Here is a 7,789-nt window from a genome sequence, read left to right on the forward strand (position 1 = left end):
GAGAATGTGACCACAGCCTGTGAGGAGAGGAGAGGAGAGGAGAGGCGGAAGAGGGCAGGCTGGTGGGGAAGTGGCCTCGGAGGTCGTGTGAGGCAGTGTCACCTTCATCCCATGGGCAATGGGAAGTCGCTGGAGCTAGCAAACGTGGAGTGACAAGATCAGCTTCCATCTTCAGGCAGCATAACAGCCAGGCCTGCGTACTCAGGAGGAGGCTGTGTGTGGAGAAGGCCCTGTGTGCACCCCATTCAGAGCAGGTGGCTGCGTGTGCACTGTGTGTGTGCACAGTTACAAGGGGCAACCCTCAGGTGGGCCTGGGTGGGGTGACCGTCCACAGGCTCAAGCAGCCTCTTTCCAACCAGATGCAGACCGTGGGCAGCTCCCTAATGACCCCGGAGGAAACAGCAAGGACTCCAGCTGGAAAGATCCCAGGCCCCAGTGGAGCACTCAATAACCCATGGCAACCCCTAGAGGCTGCTCTAACCTCAGCAATGGGGCACATCAGCCCCAGGCACCTGGGCTCCCCAGACACAAGTGGCGGGGCTGGACGATCCCAGGATGTGACTGTGGACAGTGCATTCATGGTGCGCTCACACCAACCACACCTGGAAGGGAAATGCCTGCTCCTCTGCCAGCTTCTCTTCATGGGAGAAAAGCCACACAAGGAAGAAATGATAAAAACATAAGATGCCATTTCTCCAACGGCCAACAGCCAGGGAACAGTTTCGGTGGTTTTCTCTCAGCTTACCATAGGGTGGATCCTCCACAGCAAGACTTGAACCCATTTGTTCCAAAATAACTGAGCAGCCATAGTTAGTAAAGGCTCCGAGGTAGGGACAATGCTGCTGTCAAACTGGCCACCCGTGGGGCTGTTCGGGAAGGGTAAAGGGTGAGGGTGGGGACCATTACCTCTGGGGATGAAGGCTGAACTCTCGACAGCTGATGGAGAAGCCAGGATGCTCACATGATTGTCACCAACATGCACCCAGATGGACGACTGTGGGCAGGGAAGCTTCCAAGGGTGCCCTGAGCTCTGTGTCACCCTGAGACCTCCAGTGTCCCCAACTCTGGGCCTCCTCTTTTTACTTCTGCAGTGGCACCATGGGGATTCTGTCTGGTGTCCCCTTAAGTGACCAACAGCAGCTACCAGAAACACACATGGCCTGCAGACAGCCACCACCCTGTTCCGACCACATCACCTCTTCCACACTCCGGATGGACCTCGGTCCCCGGTGGCAGGAGACAGCCATGCTATGGCTTCTCTAGGTGGCAGGCAGAGCAGAGAGTCGGCCACCTGGTGATGCATGGAAAGCAGCGGCTAGCAAGCTGGAGCCCACGGCTGTGCCAGGCCCTGTGGTCCCACCGCTCCCTGTCCCAGCCCCAGGACCCCTTCTATGCCTGGCTCGAGGCATCTGCTGCTGGCCTGCCTAGGCACACTGGCCCACTGCCCTCCCCTGCACCTGGCCCTGCCTCCTCTGCTCAGGCCAAGCTGGCCTCTTGCCCGAGGCCTCTCGGATATGGCCACTGGGACCCAGCAGATGTTGGGAGTGACCATCCTAAAACATCCTCCACAGATGGTCTCGAAACACCGCTTTATACTGGAAATGAAAAGCAGTCCTAAGAAAAAGGGCCAGGCGAGGTTTGTAGAGAGAGATGGGCATGACCTCTGGTGGGCACGTTTCTCAGGAACAAAAATGAAAAACGAAATGCGTATTCATTTGGCCTTTCTCCCAACTACCTACCAATGTCTCTCACATGAAAATAGAAGCTTCAGGATGACTATGCGAACAGGTCTTAGAATTGTCATATCGTTTTCTCTGCCTTCTTGCCCTGTTTCAGTAAGACATGCTTGTGGTGCATTGAACCATCGCTAACAGGGGCTTAAGCAGGATAGACATTTATGACCTCCTGGCATAAGAAGTCTGCAGGCAGACTATTTCTGGCATTGATTCAGCTGTTCAACAGGGTGACAGGAATACTTCTGTCCAACCTCCTACGGCTATCCTTATCGCTTTGCCTTTTAGCTCTCACTCACGCTCCTCATGGTTGCAAGATGGCTGCCACAGTTCCTGGCATTACATCCTCATAGAAGGCAGATTAAAAAGGGAAGAAGCCGTAGTTAAGTGGCTGCTACTGTTCTGAGAATAACTGAACCAGGCCCAATGCAGTGAAGGTGGAATTGCCATGAGACTCAGTAGTGACAAGGGTGGAAAATGGTTCTAGGTTTCTACCTTGGCTGACCAGATAGGTGGAGGGGCTGCCTGTAATGGGAGAAGCAAGTACAGAAAGAACAGATTTGGTGCAAGGTGACAAACAGTGACCTTGATTATGGACTTTGAAGTACTGTCGGGGTGTCCTACAGACATTACCTAGAAATAAAAAGTACAAAGCTATGGCTGGGAGACGAGGTCCATGTTAACCCTGCAGGGGGCAGCACTGTCACCAGGTGGAGCTGACCAGGGAAGAAAGTGTAGAGCAGAGGCGGGTAGGGTCAGGAAGCTACAGGACCCACGCTCCAGCGTGGGCAGCAAGGTACCAATGACCTCACTGGAAGCAGTCCCTGGCAGGAGGCATGTTCTAGTTTATAGGTGTTTGAGAAGTCTTAGCAAATACGGAAGTGCAGTAGAGACACTCAGGAAATATGTTGGAAGGGGTGGTTATGTGACCCAGTTTGGGCTGAAGGGTCATAGATTGGCCTGTGGGTTGGGCAGGGGGCTTCTAGAAAAGAGATTTTCCTCTTTATAAAAGGCAAGGGGAGAGAAGAGCCTGCAACTCTTTGTTTTTTCTGAGTGAGGATGTGATGCCTGGGTCTGTGGCAGCCACTTTGTAGCCAGGAGGGGAGACATCATCCATGTACTGCGGTCAACAGAGCAAAAGTTCAGAAGAACTTGGTCTTCAGCCTTCACTGAAGGTAATGACCAGGCCCTGCAACCACCTACCTTCCAGCTTCTTTTTAGGTGGAAAAAAAAAAATACCCATTGCTTAAGCCGTGTCTTCTCTACTCGGAACAAGTGCCTTGAGCACAGTGCTCCTGAGAGGACCACACTGTCGCAGATGACACATCCACCATCTGCTTCTTCTCTGTTCCGCCTCATGCTTCTTGCCCTTGCCCCAGCCCTGTCCCCTGCCAGCCTGCCTGTCGTGTGGGACACCGTAGGGCAGCGGGAGTGGCTGTCCAGGTGATGGGCAGGTCCTCGCTGGTCGGCCCTGCTGTAGGCTCTCGGGAGACTTTCTCCCCTGGGTCCTGTCCTGGGGTCCCTTGACTGGGGGCTGGGGGCACTGTTGTCTCTAGACACCGCCTCCTCCCGGCTTCCACCTTCTCTGCCCACCCTCCCCACCCACTGGGCGCCATCTGTAGTCTCCTCCCCGAGGGCCCAGCAGAAAGTTCCCAGCATCCCCTGCTGTCCCCACACAGCCCGCTCCGCAGGGCAGCCGTGGGTCACCTGAGCTCCCTCCCTTCTGGCCAGGAACCCACTCCTCAGCCTGGCCTTGGACCTACCTTTTAGAGAGGGTCCTAGGACCCCAGGGCCTGTATGGCCAACCCAGCAGAAGACCCAAGGAAACAGAGAAGTAAAAGCCTGGTGTGGTGGTGCATGCCTGTAATCCCTGCACTCAGGAGGCTGAAGTAGGAGGATCGCAGTGAGTTCAAGCCCAGCTTGGGCTACATAGTGAGACCCTGTCTCAAGAAATAAATAAATAGCCAAAGAAATAGCAAATTCAAGGACTTCTTCTTGCCCGCCCCCCATCCTTTTATGCTCTTGAAGAGGTGAAGGGTTCAGGAACCCAGAGCAAGGACTCCAGCCACAGCACTGGGAGTTCTACCTGCATCCCTGCTGTGGGATTTCATCTTCTGTACTCAGCAGTCTTGCCCGAAACCCTGGCTTTAACCAGATGCTTCTAGTGAGGAAAACAAACTTCTAGACTTTCAGCCAGCTTGGGCTCAACCAGCTAGTACTTCCCAGAAATGGCTGCCCTGCTTCACCATGCCAGGCTGGCTTTCCAACTACCCCCGCACGGTAAAGCCAAAGTTAATCATTTATAATGATAAAAAATGGCAGTCATCTAACCAGGAGACTGGCCCAATAAAACGCGTATATGATGGGAAATTAGGCGGTCACTTAAAACAACACTCTGGAAGAACCCGAGCACAGGAAATTAAAAAAGGTTAATATTTTGTTAAACAAGCGCAGAGCAAAAAGACTCACAGGAAACATGTCAGACAGGTACGAGTGCAGCTGGGTTGAGAAGTGCAGTGCACACCACATAGAAAACAGCAGGTGGACACACAAGCTACAGATCCCAGGTGGGACCACCAGGGAGAGGCACCGGGTGCAGGTTATGCCTGAATTTTTTGAGCAGGGACATGTTTTCCTTTCTCAACAGAAGAATCTGGGAGTTTCTTAGCTTTTTGTTTGTTTGACACTTTGCTTGTTTGTTTCGGTACCGACAATTGAACTCGGGTCCTTGCGCTTGTGGAGCAGGTGGCGGAACCACTGAGCTATTTATCCCCGGCCCTCATTTGACACTTTGGAGATAAAAGATAATAATGGTTTTCTCCAGGTGGAAGAATTAATGGAGATTTTTGTCTTGTTTCTTTGTCCCTCTGTATTTCCCAAACCGCTTCCCAGTCATTCTGTATTACTAAAATGATCAGAAAAGAAACCCACATAAAATTGCTCTTCTTAAACCTGGGTGCGGTGGTGCACACCTGCTACTTCAGCTACTCAGGAGGCTGAGGCAGGAGGATTGTTAAGTTCGAGGCCAGCCAGGCAACGGAGCAAGACCCTGTCTCAAAATAAAAATAAAAAGGACTGAGGCTGTAGCTCAGTAGTAGAGCGCATGTGTGAAGACCTGGGTTCGACTCCCAGAACTGTAAAAACTAAATTGCTCTTCCAGTCCTGGGTCCCTTCCCTCCCCCAAACAACTTGGTTCTAAAGCCGTTAGTGGTCAGTGGGGCAGAGCGAGGGAGGGACCCATGTGGATTGGAGGTGGTGGCCAGAGAGGACAGAGCTGCAGCAGGCTGGGCGGAGTGCATATGTGGGCAGGGCAGGGTGAGGGGGTCCCCAGAGGAACAGCAGCCTGGTGCTGTCAGCCCCCACATGCTGCCCACACCAGGGAGCTGTGCGTGCAGAGGGGCATTTAGTTACACACAGAGGGCTGCATGAATGAGCCACTGCAGATGGTCCTGACCTATGGTCTGACTTATGATTTCTCAGCTTGACCATGGCATGAAAGCAACACTCATTCTGTAGGCATGGTGCTTCAGATCTTGACTTCAGAGGTCTCCTGGCTGGTGTTACGAGGTGTGACACCTCAACACTGGGCAGTGACAGCGAGCTGCAGCTCCCAGCTGCCACGCGATCCCGAGGGGACACTGTGTCACCCTGCAGGGCGCTGGGTTACGAAGGGTGTGTTCCACAGACCAGGGCAACAGTGGCATTTCAACCTATGACGTTCTCAACTCAGGGCTGGGCTTATCGAGAGGGGATCCCAGCAAAAGTCAAGAGACATCTGCTATTGCCACGCAAGTTTAAATGTCACATGGTTTCTCTCCTGTGAGAAATCCAAAATATAAATAAACCACAGAGAAAAATTAAAGATAGATGACAGGAAACAGGGAGACAGATCATTTGCAAAAGGGAAGGGGACCAGGCGATGGAGGGAGGGGCAAGGATGGGGCAAGAAGGGGGTGAGAAAGGGTGAAGGTGTGTTGTGTGCGTGCTCTAACTCCCAGGACGGATGTGAACATTATGTGCTGCAAACATGGACTGAGATACATTTTTTTTTTTTTTGGTACCGGGGATCGAACTCGGCTCCTTGTGCTTGTGCAGCAGGTGGCAAAACCACTGAGCTAAACCCCCGGCCCTGGACTGAGATAAATTTTTAACAGTGTCTGTATATTGGGACAGCAGGAATCTGTGTTCACTGTTGGAGAAAGGAGTTACATATATGGAAAGGAAGAAAGCGGGAGTATACTCAGAGGTGCTTTCTGGTACCAGAGGAACTGGTATCCACTCATGATTCTCAGCATATACACAGATGCAGAAATAAGCACAGAGTTAAATGTGTACTCAGAGGAACAAAGGTATAAGCAGATGTAGATGCTGTGTTAGTCCCCTGGAGTGCTGAAACAAAATGCCATGGATCTTGTGGCTCACACAGAGGTGTTAGTGTCCCACCCACCGTTGGCGGGTTCAAGGCCAAGGCAGCGGCTGATCTGCTCCTGGCCGGCAGATGACCATGTTATTGCTGTGTCCTAACAGTGTGCAGCCATCGAGCTCCGGTGTCTCCTCCTCTTCTTAGAAGCTGCTTGTCCCATCATGGAGCCCACATCTTCACAAACTCCCGTGAACTGGGGCCCAGTCCCTGAACAGCACCGCACTGGGGGTGAGGGGTTCAGCATGTGAATTACAGAGGACGCGCTCCGTTCCCGACAGATGCATGTGTCTACACACACCTCGTTGCACATCACACACACATCCATCCATGTGCACATGCCACCTGTGTCCTCCACACCATCTGCTGGGAGGGCCCAGAAGCAGTGATGCCCCGGTAGCAAAGAGCAAAGCTTCCATCGGGTCCTGGCTTAATAAACACCATTTTCCACTAAAAAGAGCCCAGGCTCCTTGCAGGGATGCCCAGTTCTCTGCCCAGGGAGGGCAGGGGCACAAGCCTGGAGCACCTCGTGCCACAAAGCAAGGGGTCACCCAAGGAGCACTGAGCGGGGTCCTGTCAGAAGTCCCCCAAGGCTGCTTGAAGGACTTCCCACAAGCCACAGAGGGGACAAGCGGCCATTAAATGAATGACATTCATGGACTCTCACCCTTTGAGTAAAATAGGAAAGCGCACACACACAAATAGAAAACCACGATTCCATCCTACATCAATGGAGAAGTCGAAAGTTAGATGGGGAAAAGGAGGGGCAGAGTACCTCTCCCCAAAACACTTACTAATTATGGAGGAGACGATCTGTACAGCAAGGGGCCCAGCAGTCACCGACACAACTGAGCAATCCCAGCAAAATCACGAGTAATGGAACACATTGAAACTGCGCCCCGTCTGATAGGACCTCAGTGACACTTGTGTGATTCTGGCCAGATGGATCACCCGGACTTAGTCACAAAAACATCAGATTGAAGGCTATTAAACAAAATAACGGGCCTGGAATCTTCAAAAGCACCGAGATCATGACTGCCACGGAAAGACAGAACTGTCTCCCCCAGGAGGCAAGAGAAGAGATCACTAAATGCAACTCACAATTTGTCGGCAGCAGACTTTGCTGGGAGAGAGTGAACCCCGAGGGGGTCTGAGGACAGTGTGCGTAGGATGTCTGATTAATTTCCTGATTTGGGTGACTGAACTTCGGTTATACAGGAGGCTGTCTTTATTTTTAGGAATCACTCACTGAAATATTTATAGATGATTGAGCATCAGATTGGCAATTTACTTCGAAAAGGTTGAGGAAAGATATAATTTTTTGGTAATGAACATCCGGCTTTTCTGTAATTTGTGATCATTTCAAACTTAAAAAATAAATCTTGTTTATACATCCTTACACATCCTTAAGTATATAGTATGTGTGATTATACATTATATATTTATTTGTGTGTTATAGCGTCAAAATATACTATGCAGGTAACTGCAGAGTTCTGGAACTCAACCTCTTGCAGAACAGGAGGCTTTGAGCTCTGAAATTCATTTTTTTTTTTAAACCTGTATATCTTTTTATTGGTACATTTTAGGTATACAATATAATGACATTCAGCATTGGAAATTTGCACCTTTACATAGT

The sequence above is a fragment of the Heterocephalus glaber genome, unplaced genomic scaffold (genome assembly GCF_053883595.1).
Source record: "Heterocephalus glaber isolate CG9 unplaced genomic scaffold, H.glaber_assembly_v1.0 deba00001572, whole genome shotgun sequence".
Taxonomy (NCBI): Eukaryota; Metazoa; Chordata; class Mammalia; order Rodentia; family Bathyergidae; genus Heterocephalus; species Heterocephalus glaber.